Below are 23,233 nucleotides of genomic sequence, written 5' to 3'. Positions count from 1 at the left end.
TCACATATGTTTGCAGTTACATATGGTCTTGAGCGGATAGTAGTTTCCATAGCAAGTCATGCTCTATTGATACCTTCACATTTACAAATTCATATGCTGTTCTTCAGTGAAGGTCCCCCTTCAGTTTGGGCTCTTTACTAATCTGAGACAGATTTCAGGGTAAAATTCTCTGATGCAGAATGTTTTATTATACTTAGGAACTGGAGACTAAATGCTTGTTATTAAGAGGCTGAAATACTCCCATGCTTCAACATACAAAGAAGATATACCTGGAGAGCCTGAACCATTTCATATTATCTTTCTTCTAGTCTGTTAAGCAAAAACAAAAAAAAAATGTATAATGGAAGCCACCATGTTTTCAGTTTGAAACAATAACAAAGTATCACCATTTTACAAAAATATTATCATATTTATAGTTTAAATTAGAGTAGAGTTATCTTAATCATAGGAGCATAAAGGCATGTTGAACAATGTAATAAATAAAATCGAAACTGAGAGGAATGATCTCCATGACACTGGGAATACTCAAGAATGCAACAAGCTTATTTAGGAATGTTGTCCGTTCTTTTTATTGGGCCACAGTTATTTGAAAGAATATTGAATATTTTAATGTTTAAACCACAATGTCTATACTATCCTAAAAATGTAAGCATTTGACTTTATCAAGAAGGCTGGGTACTTAACTTGAAGATATATTGCCTAACACCTTGGTCTGTAACAAAATTCTATGACATAACCAGTTATTTTGTCCTCTCATCTACAATCTGTTCTCTGTTTTTTTGTTTTCTGTTTTCTAATCCTGATGAACTATAGGAATGCAAACTGTCTGGCTCTATGTGTTTTGATGATCTTTATAGAATCCAAAAAGAGAGGTGCCACAGAATTCATCACAATTGGCATACTTGCATGTCTTCATAAGCCTTACTGCACCACACACAAATAGCTCTAATATAGAAAACAAAATCAAAGCTATGTATGTTTTCTCTTTATTAATGTCACTGTTCTTAGACTTTCCCATTAAGATCAAGGGCTCTGATGTAAAATCTTATCTTTGTTTTGTTTGCCTTGTTTCCATAGTAATCTGCATCTATTCCAACTACAGACAGTTATCGTCTTTTTGGCTGGTCAGTCTTTGTTATATAAAAGCTTCAAACTCCATTTCATCTTTCTTTATATCAGCTCATCTATTTGGGTGATATCAGACTGTACTGTGTCCTGTTCCATCTAACTGTCCTGCCTTTGTTGTTTTAATGAGATCAGTTCTGTCTTTACAGTCATAAAACACATGTCTTTTTGCTATTGCTTGTTTGGTTTCTGATCTTCTGAAAAGCTTCTCTCTCTCTCTCTCTCTCTCTCTCTCTCTCTCTCTCTCTCTCTCTCTCTCTCTCTCCCTCCCTCCCTCTCTCTCTCCCTCTCTCTTTCTTTCTGTCCTTTTTCATCCTCAGAGGAACTACCTGAGCTTTTCATTCACAGCAGATCCCTTCTCTTTAATATGCAATTCTTGTTTGGAGATTTAGCTGGGAAATCCTGGCCACTACAGGTGCTCCAATCCTAAATCAGAAGCTTCCGAATCCTGCCTTGACCTTGCCTTGGTGGTCTGCAATGCACAAGGAAAGGACCTTCTGCTTCTTGATTGTCTACTGAAGCTATTTAACTCATAGGTGACTCGTTACTCCAACAAGGGAGTACTCATCACATTGCCTAGTTTAACTCTACCCCTTGACACAAGACTATACATTATCAATAGGAGATAGAGAGAGATAGAAAGATCACCTCTTAGTTTAAACTTGAAATTAAAATATATCAGCAAAAGCAGTTCTTACTAGGCAAACAATTTTACAGTATCCATGCCCACAAATAAATCTGTTGTTTTGATTTAGTTATGTTATTCTAGCTATGCACTGGAAATGAGATATGATGTGCTCACTACTATTAAAATTAAAAATATACTTTAAAAATCATGTGAATTAATCCTTCCCATTTAATCAGCTATTATATTATTCTAATGTCATTTATTTCAGAAATTTAAGTTTTCATGATTTTAGCTTGTCCTGCTTCTTTCTTATGTCTTGATTTATTTTGTTTTATTGGTTTCTATGATCAGTATTTTTATGTTCACAAATTTTAGTTGTATTACCTGTTGATATCTTTACTGTCATCAGTAATTGGTAAGTTGTTAAACAAGCTCATTAAATTTAAACTAAATTTGACATTGAAATAACATATGAGGAGAAAACACTGTATTTGTAACCCCAGCTAATAGAAAACTCATACTAAACCCCACTGTCAAAAGGGGATTTTTACGTTCACAGGAAAGACTCTTCAAGGATAACATAGGTTGATTTAGAGGAGTTATGTAGCATAATTAAATTGGATTTGTTGTGACCTTTGATAAGTTACTTGGCATGACTAAACTCAGGTACGACTTGTTTCTGCTGGTATAGTTAGAAAAAAACTACATAAGAACTAACTGCATACATTAAAATATATTGCACAAACATGAGGATTTATATGTTGAAGTGGCATAAAACAATTCAAGCACAATATACACATATATAATTTTAGACTTTCTTTGAAAATCTGCTAAGTATTTTTAAAAGGTGCTACTTAGATTAAGCTACTTAATCCCCTATAAGGTTACTAGAAAAAAATTCCTATTTTCATTTTGCACTAAGCTTGCTTCTCCCAAGGTGGATTGAACAACTGAAGCATGAATCATTAAAATAAATGCTTTGAAACTTCCTATGTATTGCTGCTTTGAAATGTCGCACATGTAACTATTTCATCCTGTCACTTATAAAATTAGCTTTTTGTAGCTTATCACTAATTAGTCCTTGCTTTGAAGTATAATTTATAATTTATATCTATAACTGTCTCTTTCTAAAACATGCAGTTCAAGAACTCACCATTCTATAGCTGGCTTTTTTAGACAGATGGCCCAAGATTTTCTTTGAACTGCTTCGTGTTCTTGGTTTGCTATGCTAAGGATATCAGCTTGAATCTTCCTTTAATAATTAAAGAGTCCTTGATAGCTGTCTATTTTCTGTTGAATTGTACTATTGGGGAACCAGTCACAATTATTTTTTAAAGTTTCCTTAACAATGAGAAATATAGAGAAGAGTATGTAGTTCATGCATACTGATGACTTCATCAGTCTTTTATAAAAGTGTAAATACACCATAAATATACAATGATACTTACAGTGAATATGCAGAGTAGAATAACAATACATACTAATAAAATAATGTATAAGTTTTTTTTATTTGTCTTGAGAACACATGAACAAATATCTACTTATTCCACATAATGAATGGCCAAGCCAAAGAAATCTATTAAAATCAAACATGGTAAACCAAATGTGTATTGGGGTTTATTTCAACACAATGCTCCTACGATGTTGGTGAAATCTCAGACCAGCATACGCAGAGCAAGTACATGGAGACAGGGAGAACCCTCTATTACATACTGATTAGATGAAAACTAATACTTAATGGTTTGGGCATCATGTATCAATATCTTGCAACTTATAAAGTATAGCAAGGCATGTCTTAATCTCACCTGTGTGATAATCCTAGGGAGATTTTTTTTATTCTATATTATCAAAGGAATTTTCTATGTAGCTAAACAAACTTACAGAAGCAGAGACTGTGGTTATCATTTAAGGAGAGTTTATCAATTAGCATTTGAATTCTAAGTGGGTATCAACGATGGTCATTCAGTTAAGCAGATATTCAGTTAAGCAGAATGAGGAGGAGGCTCCAGCCAGAAAGATTACCAAAGCAGAATTATAAATTTAACCAAATGAGAAGCAAACTCTGAATATTTTATTCTTACACATCTTATTTTTGCCAAGTAACAGTTGTTAGCCATCTTTTCCTGACATAAACCAGACCACCAAGAAGCCTACCCCAGCATCCCTAATGCAGCTCTGGAGCTCTGAGGGAATCCAGGCAGCTAAGAGTGGGAGTTTCTCCACTTTTCTTAAATGCCAAGTATTACATAAACTTGTGAAGAAGCTCTTCTGAAATGTCTATGATTTATTTACTTTCTAAAACATATGAGTTTTTTATTTTCTAAATCTTATGAGCTTCCCTGGAAGAAGTAATATTTCCATTTGGAACTACATGAGACTTAAATAACCTCCTGTCAGAATGAAAATTCAGAACATACTGTTGTGTATCAAAGGATGGTTAGTGTAAGACTTTTTTGAATGAGATTTAATTTCATGTATGGCAAACCATTTTCATTAGTTTGTTGATCAAGACATAAAGCTAAATTCTGACTGTAGTTTGAAAACGCAAGTGTCAGTAAGTGTGTTCCTTTAAATCCCATGTTACATTTTAAAGATAGACAAAAGTAATACAACTAGATTTTTTGGAGATAATCATATCTGAATAGATTTCAAAATAATAGTTTGACTTCTTATGACTGAAGGCCAAAGTGAGGAGAAATTTCCTACAAAATATGAGAAAAGCTAGAATTAATGTGAAACAGGGGGGAAAATGTTAGCTGAATATGAAACTTCAGGTCAGTCATAATAATGACAATACAAGCAGAAAGAAGCCCATGTGCAGAGTGGCTAATAGCAATTGATATTGGTATAAGATGGAAGCTAGCAAAAATTGGCTAGCTAGATAAGATTAATAGATAACTGTGGCTATCATTTTAAGTAACTTGTATCAAACTGCATGACAAACTTTGAAGGAGTTGGAAAGTACCAGAGATTTGTAATGTGAAGGAATCAAGACCAATGAGAGTTTCCTGGGCAGGCAGGTTGAGGAAATGAGCTTTGTTCAAAGATCAGAGTTTCAATGATAGGGGACAGATGTAATTGTGAAATGCACTAGACACCATGGTGATTATAGTTTATACTGCACAGTTAAAATCATTTATGTACCCACAAATATGTACAATTATTATTTGTCCATAAAATAAAATATTTTAGAAGTTAAAACGTCAATAATTACTGACATGAATTGGACCAAAATACGATGAAGGCAAATCAAGTACCACATCAGCATTGGAGATGTATTAATGAAGAATTTAGTACTGGAGCAATACTCTGCTCTCCAGAAGAAATACCATGCCCAAACTCAGATATGAGAATAATGCAAAGATTAAGAAATCAGAAACCAGCAATGAAGTGATTAGCTAAGCTATATAGGATAGGGTCAATTTCAATACTCAAAATGTCTTCTAGTATTGGATCATTGAAAATAAGATAAAAATTAAAGAATTTTGGATGAGCTACATACTTAATTTACTAATAAAGTATATATATATATATGATAAGAGAAAGAAGTATGATATGTAGGAAAGGAACCACCTAGAGGCAGGCTAGAAATAGTAAAAAAATGTGGTAGAAGAGAGAGGAATGTAAACATAAAATAAAAAAAACAAACAAAAATCAAATAATTGCAATCAATGATCCATATGTGATAATGACATAATAAAACCCAATGCCTATATAAAAACCTACAATGTATTTTAAAAGAAGAAAACCACTATATAAATACAAGAATTGTCTTCACTTTGCAAACAAAAAAAATAATATCTTAAAATCTGATGTAAATAAAGCATATAAGATTGAGAGAGGGCATGACTGAATATACTTCAGTTTTTTTTCAGATTTAAAATATGTGCTCTTCATATTGAATATTATTAATAGAAAAATGTAATGATATGATATATGTATAATGCAAGTAATAGTAGAGTTGTACTGCTGTATGTTCACATTCATGTGCATGTCCTTTGAATTCTAATTGAATTGCTTTCTGTATAAATCAAGTGTGTTTTCAGCTATGTATAGAACTCTGTTGGGTTTCCTTAATTCTGTATTTTTCTCTCAGGTTCATTTTTCATGTCCATTCACTCTTCAAATATCTGCTATCTATCAGTTCCAGATTATAATTTTTTTTTGTTTTACTAATACCTTTAGAGCAAAAATTTGTTAGTAAATGGAATGCTTTTGGTAAAGAATCTAGTTCACATAAAATATAAGAGTTATGGAAAGTATTTACTTACACACACACACACACACACACACACACACACAAGAACACCCTCATTCTGAATAATATGATTAAAAGACTGGCAGAGAAACAGTTTTCCTACTGGCATTCGACTCATTCTTTCCCTTCCACTTGTGCCCATATCCAGGATGTAGTTAATACCTCCTATGTATTGTCATCTGAGTTCATGTGAACAAGATTATTTTTCTTTTTCTCATTCTTTCTCCTTATTCCCCATAAAACATCATTACTTGTCAGAGGTCAACTTATTCAGCTCCTGTAAATTAACAATATGAATATGACTCTCTAAATGCCCATAAAGGCCCTTATCAATGTTTTTGAGTTACAAAGCTGAATAAAAGGTACCCGAAACTGGCCACATACTGTCAACTAACGCACACCCTTGAAGCTACACTTTGCCAGAGCTACTATACTTTTATATGGAAACTGAAAAATTACTTTCTAGTGCCCACCCACCACTTTGGGCCTGAGCTTTATAGGGATTACTGTATTTTTTTTGTTTGTTTGTTTGTTTGTTTTTTTGTAGAATAGAATGTGGCTATTTTAAGTAACAGCATGATGGAAGGATTAAGTGATATCTCAGTCAGTGCTTATCTTTGCAAGTGTGAGGACTTGAGTTTGATCCAAAGAATAAAACAGAAAGCCGGATTTGGTTTGCTGTGGCCCCTTGCTAGGGACACAGATACAAGTAGATCCCTTCTGCTCACTGGCCTGAAGGCCCCGCCTAATTAGCAAAATCTGTGCCAGTGAGAGATGCTATGCCAGTAATCACAGTGGATGGTGTCTGAGGAACAACACCTGATATTGTACTCTGGCCTCTACATGCAAGCATGCAACTCATGGGCATGCGTAACTGAACATATGCATTTGTACAACATGAATGCATGTATACACACAAAACATGAACTTGTGAAGAAAATTCTAGAACTTTTGAAGAAAACTAAATCTTTCATTTGTTTAAAATATTATAAATATTTCTGAAAGCATTCCTGCTGGCTATTCCTATAGAAATATGATACAGGTTATAGGGTAAAATATAAAATATCATGTGACTGAATAAAATGTTCCTTCAGAAAAATATCAAATTTCTGTAGATTACACAGTATTGCATATTCGGTGAAAAAGTGGAGATTATATTCACATTATGTCTTTCCCATGAAGAGACATTATCAGTCCATTAGAGGATTCAGCCACAAATTCTTGTTCTGTTTTGTTTTATGTAACGGGAATAATAATTATTACTTAGTTAAGTGTTTAAAATTTGGGGACTCAGTTGACCATTTCTGACAAATTTTCACAGAGTAATTATGAACTAGAATCAAATTTATTTCCTCAGTTTGTTGTTCAAAATATCACACAGACTTTGGTATCAATAAATACTTTTTAATTGAATATATTTTTGCTTTAAAATGGAGCAAGTGAAGGTCTGACTCCTTTGCCTGCTCTTTGGACTCTTTTTCACCTATTGGGTTGCCTTGTCCAGCTTCAATATGAGGGCTTTTGTCTTGTCTCTTTGTATCTTGTTTTGTCTGTTTGACTGTCATATCTCAGAGACATGCTCTTTTGGCAAGAGGAAAGAGAGAGAGAGAGGATCTGGAAGAGAGGTGAGGTGGGTGATATCTGGAAAGAGTGGAGGGAGAAGAAACTCTGGGTAGGAAGTATCATATGAGAGAAGAAACTATTTTCAATTAAAAAAAATTGAATAAAACTGCATGCTGCAAACTGGACAATAGGGTAGGCTATATTATATTATTTTACAAAGTAATTTATTATACTTTAAAGTTTTGATTGGATATTAATGCTTTTACAGTTCTATATATTATTTTTAGAATGTGAAGAGACAGAAGAAAGAAAAAGATTAAATAACTTACCTAGTTTTACACAGTTCCTAAGGTTAGAAAAAACACACAGAAGGTTTTAGTGTTTTGCCTCTTGTTTTCTTAGGTTTTGGGCGATTGACAGGCTAAGCTGTCTCCCCCTGCCCTCTTATTTTTTTTTTTTTTTTTTTGTTTTTCGAGACAGGGTTTCTCTGTGTAGCTTTGTGCCTTTCCTGGAACTCACTTGGTAGCCCAGGCTGGCCTTGAACTCACAGAGATCCGCCTGGCTCTGCCTCCCAAGTGCTGGGATTAAAGGCGTGCGCCATTGGCCGGAAATCCCTTTTTTTTCACTCATTATTTCACTTGAACAGAGAAAATGCAAGAAATCCACCATCTAATATTCTAAATTTTGATAGAATAAATATTATGTTGTGATGCTACCACAAGGGAACATGACTATTTCTGAAACATCAAGGTACATGACAGGAGATCTGCTCAAGCAGGAACCACTGACTATGAAGGACTATAACCTGAATGACACATAAGAAAAACCTTTTCCTGCTAAGGATGAGATTGGGAGATGAGATTGGGAGACATGAAGAGTTATAGTTCAAGGACATAAATCCCCAGTTTCAGAAAATAGGAAAGGCAGTATATACATAAACATACTGTGATATGGAAAGTCATTATTTTATCTAACTTGAAGCAAAGGAAAAGTTATAATAAAGTTATGTTTATATTATTACATACCCTGTAATTATTGGGAGTGCATCTTTGACATGTAAATATAGAGTGAAATTAATGAATATCGTCACAAGTCAATATAAGAAAAAGTAATGATCAAAGTGGAAACTTTAATCTGGAAAATTCTTACTCCAAAATATGGAAATTAATTATTTAAGTAAATGGCCTACAACTCAGTTTCAAACATACTCCTATATTTTAGCTGTTACATTAAATTTTAACACAGAACAACTTTTAGCACCAAGAAATCCTAAGGGATCTCGCAGAAAGCATGGCAGCAGTGGACCCTTAATTAAATGCTCTGAATCAGATGAAGAGAAGCACCTCTAAGATGCCTACAAAGCAAAGAAATGAGGCTCTCAGAAGTTACAAACTGTCACCATCGATTTCCTATCATTAGCTTTGTTTATTATTATATGTATTTCGTCAAGCACACCAAAGAGGGAAATTCCACATTTTTTTTATTTAGAAAATTCTTAAAAGTAAACCAAAGGCTAGATCTTCCTTAAAGCTGAAAAACAGACACCTTCCAATTGTGAAATTCTGAGGCTCAGAAAATGAATGTTAAACTGAAATTCACAGCTCTGCAGTATGTCTTACTCCCCAGAGAAGTAATCACATGGGCCTGCAAAGTTTCTTTGATATTTTATTTATAGAAAAGTTGGTTCCATGCTTTGCAGTAGTATAGACGATAACCAACTATACCGTTAATAATTGCAGTGCTTTTTAATTTACATAAAGAACAAAAAATAATAGAAATTAAACTTTATTTTTATTTCATGTTATTTACTATATGACTTTTCTAGGAATCTGAATATTTTTTCAAACTAATCCACTATACACCATTTTGAGAGATGGCTCATGAATTAAATTAGTGGAACTAATCTGATTGATGTGCATTGAAACCTATACATCTCCAGAATTAACCTGCTCTGTTGCCACAGTTGGGACTAATAATTAGCTGATTATGGGGGGAGCTTTTGTCTAATCATGTTTTCATTAGGATAACTAACAGAAATTGAGCCTGTCCTTGTCACTCTCAAGCTTATGGTCACATTTACAATACAACTATGAACTGAAAAGAAATATCACAAACCCTCATAATCCAGGCAGATTACACTCTCCATTTGTGTAAATCCAGTGCCTCCCTGATCTGTCAGAGAACATTAATGAATTTTCTTCTCTGCATGTTGTTGACAAGCACCATTATAGTTTAAATAATCACTACTACTATGTTATTTTTACAAAAGCTGCAAACTCCTTTTGTAGAAGTAGAGTATGTGCTTATGTTTGAAAATATACTGAGTGAGGGTGTCTGTAGTATTAACTGTGATGATGTTAAATTTCTACAAAATTTTCCCTAGAAATTGTAAAAATAAGGAAAAGACCAGTCTAGTAAACAAATAACCATTATGGGACAAAATATTTCTTTCAAAAGTACCATTGAGTGCATTTATTTGGCCATCTCTGGCTAGGCATTGGACTTACCCCTAAGTGTAATTTGTATCTCCAGTGAAATTACATCGGAGTAAAATAATTTTTCATTTTGAGTGGTTAGCAATCACATGTAGTATCTAGGTTAGGGATAGGAGCTCATATTCACTCCACCTTCTCTGTGCTGTGGATTGTCTTATGCAGACTCCCTGCATGTTGCCATATCATATCTGTGATTTCATGTGTGTTAGTCCTGTTGTAGCTGGAAGGTATTGTTTTCTTGGTGTCTTCCATTACCACTGACTCTTACATTATATTGGCCTCACCCTTTGCAAAGTTTTGGGGCTCTTATGGAAGAGGCTTGATGGAGACATTACATTTAGGAGTGGTGTTTTAAGTTGCTAGTTCTCTGCACATGTCCTACTTGTGGATCTCTGTGTTTGCTCCCATCTATAGAAGGTGTAAGCTTCTCTGATGATACCTAAATGAGAGACTGATCTATGAGAATAAGACAATGTCATTATGAGTAATTACATCATTAACTTTCTTTAACAGAAAAAAAGAGTTTGATTTTCTCTAGGTTCATGGCCTGTATAGTACCAGCTTCATTGCCACCTGAGCAGTGTCAGGCATGAGTTCCATCTCACATAGTGGGTCTTAAAATAGTGGCTGGTTCTTCTCACAGATTTTGTGACTCTATTGCAGCTGTATATCAAGCATGCAGGTCACCATTACATAGAAATGAATGAGTGTTCTCCTTACCCAACATCCTCAATAGAATAAGATGTCACTTGCTTTGTTGATCTTGGCCATGCTCCTCTGCTTTCTTTCTGCCCTGGTAGAGTGCAGTCAGTAAGGTGCAGAATCCAGTTAGGCACCAGTTCAACTCCTTCATGTTCAATAAGAGATGTAAGTGTTGTCTTCAGGAATAGGTCTTTACTATCTGTTTGCATAAAGCAACACACAGCCTTTGCCATAGCTTGAGTTATTTTGGGTTTTCCTAACATAAAGCTCCTTTGACTAACATCTCATTTAGATTTAATTCACATCAGGCACTAGAGATTTCATTTGGGGGCAAGAGATATAGATCTGGGACTTTGTCTCCTTTTATTTGGTAATTCTCCTAAACATCCAATAAATAGATTTCTACTGTAGACGGTTTCTCTATGACTTCTCATTTATTCTTTACTTTTAGCTATAATTCCCTGTATTCCTTCTCTTGCCCTCCTCTTCCCTCCTCTCCACTCAGTCTTTCCATGCCACTATGCCCCCTTGTCTCTGAAAACTATATAGTATGTGAAGTGAGGAAGACAGGATGTGACAGACATCTTCAACTCAAGACTGAGAAATTCAAAGCCACTAATTCTGTGCATCTTGATAATAATTTCAGTCTTCATTATTAACCACCACTGAGGAGCAAGAAAAGCTGCTTTAGTCTAAAGAAATAAGGATATTCATACAGAAGGCAACATAAGACTATATTCCTTTAGCAAAATAATAGTTGTAGGGCTTATGATTTTTCCAGGCAAAGGTCATCATCCATGTTTTTAAATATCACTATTTTTTGCATGTGAACAAAATGTTGTCTTACTTTAATATTTTCTTTCAGAATTTGTGCAAATATGAGTAAGTGATTCATTTTAAAAAGTGAATAGGTGAGACAGTCAATTGGCTTGATCTGTTTGGGAAGCATCTAGGCAGTGGTACCAGGTCCTGGGCTCGTTGCATGAGTTAGCTGTTTGAAACCTGGGACTTATGCAGGGACACTTGGCTCAATCTGGGCGAGGGAACTGGACCTGCCTGGACTGAGTCTATCAGGTCGATCCCAGTCCTTGGGGGAGACCTTGATCTGGAGGAGGTGGAAATGGGGGGTGGGCTGGGGGGAAGGGGAGGGGGGCAGGAAGGGAGAGAACAAGGGAATTTGTGGCTATTATGTAGAACTGAATAGTACTGTAAAATAAAAAATAAAATAAAATAAAAAAGTGAAACCTATTGTACTATTTAATAAAATTAAAATTCATAACAATAAACATTAATTATAATGAGAAAAATACTATTTCATCAGAACCAAAATAATAGTTATGCTTCTGTCCATTATTTATTTCAAATTTTAGTAGAATTACTAAATGATCTTTACATTCTAGAGCACATATTAATGATAAAAATCTTAATAGTATCATTAGAATAATTTATATTTACATGCTAGATTTATTCAACTTTTTAAATTAAAACATCATATAATATAATTACAGAGCCTTTACTGGCCAAGTACAGTAAGCAAAATGATTCAATTAAAGAAATTATACTGAAAAAATATAAATAGAATAGAAAATATCACAGTACCACTAAATATAAAATATTAAACTCCTCCCAGTGTTTCTGTAAATTCTTTAGCATATTTAAAGTGATGCCAAAACACAAACATAACAATATAATGCCATTCACCATCTGTAGATTTAGGAAGCATAACTAAAATACACTTGGACTTCTTGGTTCTCTTTTCTTCATCTCTTCTCTTTAAGGATGCTTTCAGAGAACTTATCTAACAAACAGAAACAAGAGAAAGCCTGTGCTCACAGAAGCCATGTTATTGCAAAATAATTTAGTCACAGACAAATACATTTTGAAAGGCATGAAGTCAAAGTTGTAAGCACTTATGAGTTGTCAGGACATGCTGGAAGATAGAAACCCAGTCATTAAATCACAGCTGACATCTTTGCTTAAACATATCTACCTGTTTAATGGGGCATGCCAGGGAGAATGTGCCAGATGTCAAGAAAAAAAATTCTGGGGAGACTCAGCAATTTTGGTGCTTGTTACCCTGAAGCTAATAAGTACATGGGACACAGAGAAAATATTTGGTTTTGATCATCTCATGTATGAGGAGAAGTATTTGTCACTTTCTGAATCAAAGTCAAATTTTATCTTCTTTATTCAAATAGAATAAAAGAAAGGCAATCTTTCAAGAGATAAAGAACATCAAAGAGCTCATAGTAAAGTTAAGAACTTCTTTTAATATCATAACAAAATAAATCATTTTTAAAACAGGGTGGAATCACTTTAATGATTCCTACTTTTCCCATACTGTAGAGTATTAATTATCATTTTTGTGAACTTATCATAAAATCATAATTAAAAAGATTATTAAGAATCAAATTAGAAATGAGAGAGACGTGGTTTATTGATTACCAGAACTGAGAATGAAGCAATGAACTTTTACTAACGGCTCTAGACTTAATTGTCTGTTACCAGTGCACTAATCATGGTAGAGACTAATTTGGTCTATACTCTGCTCATGTTGCAAAAACATACACTATCTACAGACTCTGTGAATATTGCCCAGTGGAAGAGTGACACATACTCCCAAAGGGGAAAAGCATGTGTGTGTGTGTGTGTGTGTGTGTGTGTGTGTGTGTGTGTGTGTATGAGATTCTATATCTTTGCATTGTATACAGTGTTCTCAATGCTACATAGGAATGGAGTTCTGCTGGGGGATAATGCTTTTGTACACAGGTTTAATAAAATGCTGATTGGCTAGTAGCCAGACAAGAAGTACAGGCAGGATAAGCAGACAAGGAGAATTCTGGAAAGAGGAAGGGCTGAGTCAGGAGATGCCAGCCTGATGTCCAGGAAGCAGCATGTAATGGCAGACAGGTAAAGCCATGGAACGCATGGCAATATATAGCTGAACAGAAATGGGCTGAGTTTAAGTATAAGAGCTAGTCAGTCATAAGGTTGAGCTAATGGCTGAGCAGTTTTAATTAATATAAGCCTCTGTGTGTTTACTTGGGTCTGAGCAGCTGCGGACCAGGCTGGATACAGGAAAACTTTCAGCTACAGAATTCTGAGAGACTTTGCCTCTGGGAGGTAAACAAGGCTACAAACATGTGCATAGTGAATATGCTGCTTTTCAAGCAAGTGTTGTACTGTAGACTGACATACCACGTCAATGTACTCTTTCACTGCATTTCTCTTCTCTGAGGTTCGCTGAGTACTTGATCAAGTATAATCACTATTGATACACATGAATAACATATGGTATAGTACTCAATGTTACTGGTTCTCAGCACTTTTGCCAGTTGTGAGTCTCTGTATTAACTACAGCTTGTTACAAAATGAAAACTTGCAAACACAACAAAACAGCAAACATGTTAAAATCATCATATGTTGATAGTTACAGCATTATAGGCACATTTTTTTACATATTTTAAAAGATAACTTGTATATATTCAGAAAATCATTGTTCAGACATTCTGACTAACTTCCCTCTAAGTCTTCTTTATAAATTATATTTTTAATATGGTTTACTAAGTAGTAAGTTTATGTATGGCTTTTGCATACATATTTAATTTTAGTTAACCATTTACTGCCTCCTCTTTCACAAGACCCCAAATCTATTACTGCTCAAATTTTCTCTTCCCCATGCCCATAAATTGACTCTGTTTACATATCAACTATGTTCTGTTACCCTAACCACTTTAAGGCTTTCCTCACCCCAATGGCCCTCCTTAGCTCCCCTACTTTTATAGATACTAGAGTATTTCCATTCTGTACCTTTTGTTGTTGTTGTTGTTGTTTTTTGTAACACAAATTTACCTATGGATTTCATTATCTCCTTTTTTCTAGAGTTGAAAATATTTGGATGAAAAAATGCAATATTTTCACTATCCATTAATCTATTGATAGACATTAAGACTGACTCCATTGACTAGCCACTGAGAATAAAGCAACAATAAGCATGGTTGAGTAAGTATCTATGAAATAGGATAAAGAATCACTTGATAATACTCCACAAAGCAATGTACTTATTCTCATATTAATATGCAAGAATGACATGAGAAAAAGCTGACTCTCAGATATACCAACTGTTATAGATTTGAGCAGAAGGACAAAAACATAATTATAAGGGACTTTCTTGAAAAGAAAAAAAATAGAGATATTCTCTATTATCTGGTACATGTCTCTATATAGTGTGTTGAGTCATCTAAGGAGATACAAGGGAATATTTAGAGCTATTCTCTATTATCTGGTACATGACTCTGTACAGCGTGTTTAATCATCTAAGAAAATAGAACAGAACAGGGACTATTCTGTTGCCTTCATTTGTTGCCCAGTAAAGCCTCCTTGTAAGTTCTTGGCCAATAATAAAACATTGCTTAAAAAATACTTAAGAAAAAGAAAACTGTGTGTCTTAGTTAGGGTTTCTGTTGCTATGAAGAGACACCATGACCATGGAAACTCATATAACCATCTAATTGTGGCTGGCTTGCAGATCAGAGGTTCAGTCTGTTATCTTCATGCCAGAAAGTATGGAGTCAGGCAGCTGACATGGTGCTGGAGAAGGAGTTGGATCTGAAGACAGCATGATGAGACTGAGACCTCAAAGCCCACTCCTGTGAGATTTCTTCCAACAAAACCACAACTATTCCAACCTAGCCACACATCTCAATAGTGCCAGTCCCCATGACTGTAGGGGGACATTTTCTTTCATACTACCACAGTATGTCAGCAGGATGTCACTTGAGGGTGTCCTCTGATACACACACAGAAAGATGTTGGATTGGGGGGGGTCATCTTGCTGTAGTGGGTAGCTGGAGGACCAATATCCCTACATCATTTTAAATATTTTATAATTTTGTAAGTAATTTTATCTCAATTCCCGCTAAAGGTCTATGAGTCATGAACTTTTAAATATATTAAAAACACAATCTTTTATAAATTTTATTTTATAATTTAATTAAATTTTACATATCAGCCACAGATTCCCATGTCGTGCTCCCTCCCCAGTCTTCCCCCCAAACCCCCACATTCCCATCTCCTCCAGGGCAAAGCCTTCCCTATGGATTGAGTTCACCTGGTAGATTCAGTTCAGGCAGGTCCAATCCCCTCCTCCCAGGCTGAGCAAAGTGTCCCTGCATAAGCCCCAGGTTCCAAACAGCCAACTCATGCGCTGAAAAAAAAAAAAACATAATCACCGAAAATTCTAATTAAAAATTTTGGGATATATTTCAGATGTCTTAACTCAAGGAGAAAGTTCCTGGGTGAGGTTGATTGTAGTTGGGAGTTTTCCTGTGTCCCTTCCAGTCCACAGCTGCTCACACCCAAATAAATATACAGAGGCTTATATTAATTACAAACTGTGTGGCCCTTAGCTCAGATTTATTACTGACTAGCTCTTACACTTAAATTAACCCATAATTCTTATCTATGTTTAGCCACGTGGCTTGGTACCTTTCTCAGTTCTGCTTTGGCATCTTGCTTCCTCTGTGACTGGCTGATAACTTCTGACTCAGCCTTCCTCTTCCCAGAATTCTCCTTGTCTACTTATCCTACCTATACTTCCTACCTGGCTACTGGCCAATCAGCATTTTTTTAAATCAACCAATCAGAGCAACATACCTTGACAGCACACAGAATGACATTCCACAGCACTTCCCACTTTCTGTCTAATCAAAAAGGAAAGCTTTAACTTTAACATAGTAAAATTACATGTAATAGAACAGTTATCAAGCAAGAATTACAGTTACAATATCTAGTCTATTTATATTTCACAAAATTAAAGAAAATATTCTATCTTATGTTTGTGAGTCTGAAATTTTGTATCTAATTTATATTTTATTATAACCAAAGAAAATTATAATTGTAACTACCTAGTCTTCAACTAGATCAAAGACCTCAGAAGGATATAATATTACCTAAGTAAATAGGAAATGCACTGTGAGCAACTTCTAAAAATCTAAAATGACAGTATGCTGTCCAAAACGGACAAGCAGGACACAAAACAAGGGACTATTGATCCTTGCCAAGACAAGTGTGGTCACAGCTTTAGCAACAGGCATCCCATGAGGCCAGGACAATATGACACCATCGCTAAAGTGGCTTTGCAATACGGAAAGGTACAGTGGCCCTTCCTTCAAAGGCACCTGAACAGGCAGTGGGCCCATGGCTCCTGGTGTGCAGTACAACAGTAGCTGAAACAGTTATTCTTGGAGTAGTAACTAGGCTGATGGAGTCTAACCTCTCAGTGGCAGACTGACATTTATTAAAGGAGATGAAACCACCCAAAAGCCGAGAAGAATAGGGAGCTGAATTCCAAAAATATCAGCAATTTCCAGAATTTAAAATCCTGAATCATGACAGGACACTGGCAGAATTCAAGTTTACCTGGTACATGGAATACTCACACTGAATGTGAGGCTGAGCTGTAGGCTTTATGTACATCCTACTTCACAAATGAGTCTATCAGATACTCTTAGCCTGTAGGCTGAAGATAATACCCCAATGTGTAGAGAAACCTCACATGACTGTCCAGGCAGTTGGATGTTTCTATCATAACTCATTTTTTTGGAAGTTGCTTGTTTGCATTTCCTGTTTTACTAGGTAATATTATTTCCTTCTCAGGTCTCTGAGGGAGTTGAAGATTAGATAGTTGTGACTACAGTGTTCCTTGTTAAGGAATTGAGAAAAGAAACTCACAAGGAGGTGTTAAGTGTGTAAGATTGAAAGACATCATAAGATAGTTTTCTGTTGGTAATACAAGATAGGATAGAAAATGAATTAGGTACAATTTGGACTCACCAAACTAGAATAGATAATGGAATAAAATCTCTGAATTTGTCAAATGCAAATGGACTAGACATTATTGATATATTTATTGCTTGTATATATTGTATATAGTTACTATATTATTGTATATAGGTTTTCTTATATAAGTTAAAACTATTTTATTAGAAAAAATGGGAAATGTAATATTTTATTTGTGCTGAAATGTGGTAATATTTTATTTGTGCTTTAATAAATAAAACTTGCCTGGAGATCAAAGGAATAGGAAGTGCCATTATAAATGAACAAAAAAGTCAGGTAATGGTACCACATGACTTTAATCCTATCACTTGGCAGGCAGGATCTGTCTGGATAAATCTGAGTTCAAGGCCACACTGTAAACAGAGCCAGGTATGGTAGCACATGCCTTAAATTCCAACACTACTTAACCATGGAAGTCTGGAGGTCTGTGTAGACAGACAGGAAGTAAAAGACCTGGGCAGGGAGAGCACATAGGCGTGAATAGACACAAATTATCTCGCATTTGGAAGCTGTAAAGTTGGTGATGTAAGTTTAGTTATGGCTGTTCCTATTCCTCTGATCTCTCTCAGGCTTTCACCCCTTTATCTGGCTCCATGTTTATTATTTAATAAAACCATTTAGAAAATCATCTACAGTTGATGCTTCTATACTGTCTTTAGCACTCACCAGCATGTCCCAACTGTTAAACAGATGTTTGGAGACAGACTCAGAAATGTGAAAAGTAGATATTATCTTGGAGAATCTCCTTTGCAACCAGGAGAGGTGAGTTAGGTAAGGGAACTACATGCTTCTGTGGAATAGAATTAAGAGAGTTAATGTAGTTGAGTAAGAGGAAATCAATAAATCATTTTGAAAACAGAAAAATAAACTATTAATATTAAATTATAAATATATTATTAAATTATATTATATATTACATTATTACATTAAATAATACATTATTGAATGAAAATGAAAATATGGCACTCTTGAAGATGTTAATGAGTTTTATTATAGGAATAAAAAAGGTGGCATTCCACTGTTTTCCTTAGCACTCAACTAAACAAAGAAGTTTATTACAGTAACTAAATTAGGGTCTATGAGAAGACAAATTATACTCTGAAGGTTTGGCTGAGTCGGTAAAATGAATGTATCTTACAAAGATGGAAAGCTTTTTAGATAGATGCTTGCATTTGACCTCTTGATTCCACTTACACAAATACATGCACGCATGTGTACTTAAACACTCATGCACATGCACAAATGTGAAAATATGCTCTCAAGTGTGTTTGTGTGTATGTGTGTGTGTGTGAGAGAGAGAGAGAGAGACAGACAGACAGACAGACAGGGCAGACAGACAGACAGACAGACAGAGATTGCAGGCTTGTAAGAGCATATATTTTAAATTAGAATTTTATTTTATTTTCTGGCTAGAGGAAAGATCATTAAGAATAGTACAAATAATTCAATGAGTGGTGAATTCATTTGGAAAATAAGTAAAGAGTGCAATATATCCTATGAACCACTACTGGAAAAGTATATTTAAATGAAACAAAATAAGATTGTAGTATAGAAGAAAGGGAAATAATTCAATACTTAAGTACTGTGAATGAAAAATGCATTAGCTGAAGACAGGTATTTTTTTTTTCTTTTAGAAAAGATGAAAAAAAACACATGGTTGAGCTTTTTCATCAAAAAATTTCATATACTCTTTTTTTCCTTTAAGTTGATATAAATAATAAACAAGGTTTTTTTTTTAAACTACTTTACTTTTTAAATGTTTTCAGTGCTGTCTACCCAACACTATCCAAACATGTGTGACTCCTTTTTCTTGGCAGGAGAATAAGAAAAATATAGGATGTTTTAAAACAAAGTTTTGTGTTGGTATGAATCCAAGTTTTAGTTAAATTCCAGACATTTCAAATCAAGAGTCATTTAAACAACAACAGCACAAACAACAATAACAAGAGAACAAAATTCCATATGGCCAGAACATAGCAATAAAACATTTCCTTCAGCTCTGTTTGCTTTATAAATCCATTAGTTAAGACCTTGCCACACAAGACGCACAGTGTCTTTTACATCCCTTTGAGCAAGGCAATGAAAGTAAAACTGAAAGATACACAATTTTTACCCTGCATTCTTTCTTTGACATTTTCTGCATTAATCTCAGATGAATGTAAACAAAGACAGATGTCCACAGTTATAATGTCAAGTTATGTTTCCATTAACTCTTCTCAAAGGGAAATGATGCTGCACATTTGAGTTTGGGGATGATGAAAACTGCACATTCTTTGAATATGCCTGGTAAAACTCAGAGGACTCCAAAATTACTTCAGATGGAGAAAGACCTTAATAATATAACCGAAAGTAAATGCAATGACTAAAAAATGTATTTTCATAAGTAGAGGTCAAATTGGACTATGAGATGAAAAATTTGACTAATTACCATATCTACTAATAATCTGTTGACAGTTTAGTAAATCAAGCCAGTGGGTGAAGATTATTCCTCAACACAAGTCCTTGAGTAAGATAATTATGATATATCATAATATCACATCCAAAATTAAAGTAGAAAAACTTTCTGATCTGTGAATGGACCTTGTATCACTGACTACTTCACATGTCTATGTGAATTGGTTTTAATGGTGGAACCCATTATTTTGAAACATATTTCTTGTCATATTTATTTTAACATTTTGTTTTCATAAATTAGATAATAATAATAATAATGTTTGAAATACTTTATTTCCCATTTCCAAAAGTTATAGATTTCTGACATTATATCTGAATTTTACTTGTATTTTTATAATTTTATAAATAATATCTCTTAGATAACTATGAAATAGTACAGATATTGTTGATGTTAATAAGAATCATTAATTATGATGACTTTAGTTTTCACATAAAATCTATGTAACATAGCAAAGCTTGGTATTATCTGTATTTTAAAGTGATAAATGTCTCAGCAAACACATTTATTTAATTCTAGCTCTATTTCTTGTTGTAATAACTACTCATGCTTTGTTGCCAGGACCTTCTAGGAGAAGAACATTTTCATACAAGCTGTGATTAATTCCACTGGCGGCACTGAAGATCCACACTTCTGGAGTTATGATGAAACATTTTATGTAGAGCTGTGTTATAGAGACCCAACCTTGTCTTCAGCACCTACAACTGTCCCAAGTCCCAAAACGTGATTTATTCTAATCCAAAAGTCCAAGACACTGGAAAGAAAATAAGAAAATAGAAGTAGAGTTATAACATATGCAACAGTCACTGAAACATATTATTTATCAATTAAAGTATTTTACCATATATAAATGAAAGTAGAAGGAAAAGTCAAAAGAGTATAACTATGTTTTATGGAAACAACCTTTGTTTTAGACATTCCTATGAACTCAAAGGTGATAAATTATTGTTACTGATAAGCTATTAGCTTTGTATATTGAAACACCTTAATGAGATTGTCTTCTGAAAATTGATGACTTCCAATTATGTTGAGCTACAACAATAAAGCTTTCTCACTCTCCTGGAATACTAACTGCAACTTTTTTGTTCAAAGGTCTTAAATCTCAAAGAGAAATAAAGTAGTAAATATTACTAAATATTTATTTCTAACATTTCTTCTAGTATAAAATATAAAAAAAAACACAAGCATTAGACTTTATTTGGAAATCTAAGAAAAATGTCTTCATTTCTATCTGAAGCAATCCTTTAAACTTCTTCCTGATAAAATAAATGAGTGTCTTTGATGACTGAGAACAGCATGCTAACAATGAGATCCACCAGTTTAGACACTTGAGTATGGGATCCATCAACTTGTCTTTGGAGCATGTTCCAAGCCAGTAGCACCGAAGTGCTATTGAAAATATGTCTTTACTGAATAATTTTAGAGAAAAATCTACATTCTTACACAGAAGAAACACTTTTAATACATTTGACAAAAACTGTTGAATAGCTATTTGATATAATGTGGCATTAAACAAAGGTTAATAATGACTGAAATAAAAAAGTTGCTTCTTTTTCTACTTATTAATAAATACACAGATAAACCTTTTCAGAAACTGTTAAGAGAAATGTTCATAAATATAACAATATCAGGAGAAAATTTATAAATTCTGAATTAAAAATACTGTATATCAATTTTCTGTTTCATATTCTTAAACAAGATGTTTATGATTGTGCAACTTCAATTTCCCAAGATGTAAAAAGTAACAATATGACACATTTTAGTGATATGTCTAATTTAAGACCATTCAGACCATTTCAGGGAACTTAATCCTATTGTAAACTCACCAATCATTCCATAGACAGTACTGTGTTAGTGTTCTATCATATATAATTTCATTGTTTAAAAAAGAGCTTTTCATTAACTGGAACATTAGAAGGATATTAAACTTCTACCCAACTCAAATGACTGAAATATCAGGAACTAAATTAATGATGGGTATACAATATAACACTAGATAGGAGACCCAGAGAGGAAAGAGAGGCACTAAGAGAACACGAAGTACAAATGGTCATACATGATATTCAAGTGGAAATATAACTAATATAGGGAACAAGAGTGAGAAGTAAGATGGGAAAGAGAGAGAGAGAGAGAATGAGACAAATTATTTTTGAGAATTGCAATAGTGAAATATAATTTTTATATGCTAATAGAAAATAAAACTAAAATTTGAAAAATTTCATCATCTGTGTACTATGAAGTATGATGTGAATATTGATACATCTGTAGATTATATATATATGTGTATACATGAAGAAATAACACAAAAATTCATAAATGGAATAGTAAAAAATTTAATAAATATCGGTGACATATATACATATACATGACAAATAAATAATTTGAATGTGCCATGTTAGCAACATTTTCATCAAAGTCATATGTAGGAATTTTTAAAGAATTGTGCAAATTAGGATAATATATTTACTATAATTTGTTTGATTTTGTTGATATGTTAGTTAGAAAGAAATGCTATTGCTCTATATGTAAAAAGATACATTATTCAGTTCTTTACATGTAGTTCAAAGTAAATTTAATTAATAACTATCAGAGGTAGGCAAGAAACAGCCTTGTCAAATTTCTATATTATATTAAATTAGTGTGAAAAAAATCTTATCATTGCAGCCTCAAAATGATATGGTATGTAAAGCAGGATCTGAATACAGTAGCATAATTAATGCTTGGCTTGACAAAATGTTCTGTCTCATTCTAACATGATAGTGTTTTGTCAGTGTGCACTAATGGACTAGTTATGGAAATTTTTTGCTTTGGTTAACCATGAAGTTTTATAATCAGGGACTATATCTGTTCTATTATTCATCCTCAATGAAATTTACATTTCTACAAATGAATGTCTCAGATAAAAGTTAAAATATGTACAAGATCTATGTGAGGAAAAAAATAACATTCAAATAGGGAAAAAAGAGCACCTAAGAATTTGGATAGAAACTCAAAATGTATTAAATGGGGGTGGTTTTACTAAATGATATAAACTTTATTGAGAATGTCCATAAGGCAGTACAAAGGACCAAGCAAAATGACAGGTCTGAAATTAAAAGAAAAATATGGAACTTGTTAAGGATTTAAAACAAAACACAAAGTAAGTAGAGCATGTTTTATCAGCTAAATGA

This window comes from Peromyscus leucopus, chromosome 9 (genome assembly GCF_004664715.2).
Source record: "Peromyscus leucopus breed LL Stock chromosome 9, UCI_PerLeu_2.1, whole genome shotgun sequence".
Classification (NCBI taxonomy): Eukaryota; Metazoa; Chordata; class Mammalia; order Rodentia; family Cricetidae; genus Peromyscus; species Peromyscus leucopus.
Note: the sequence above shows the minus strand (reverse complement) of the source record.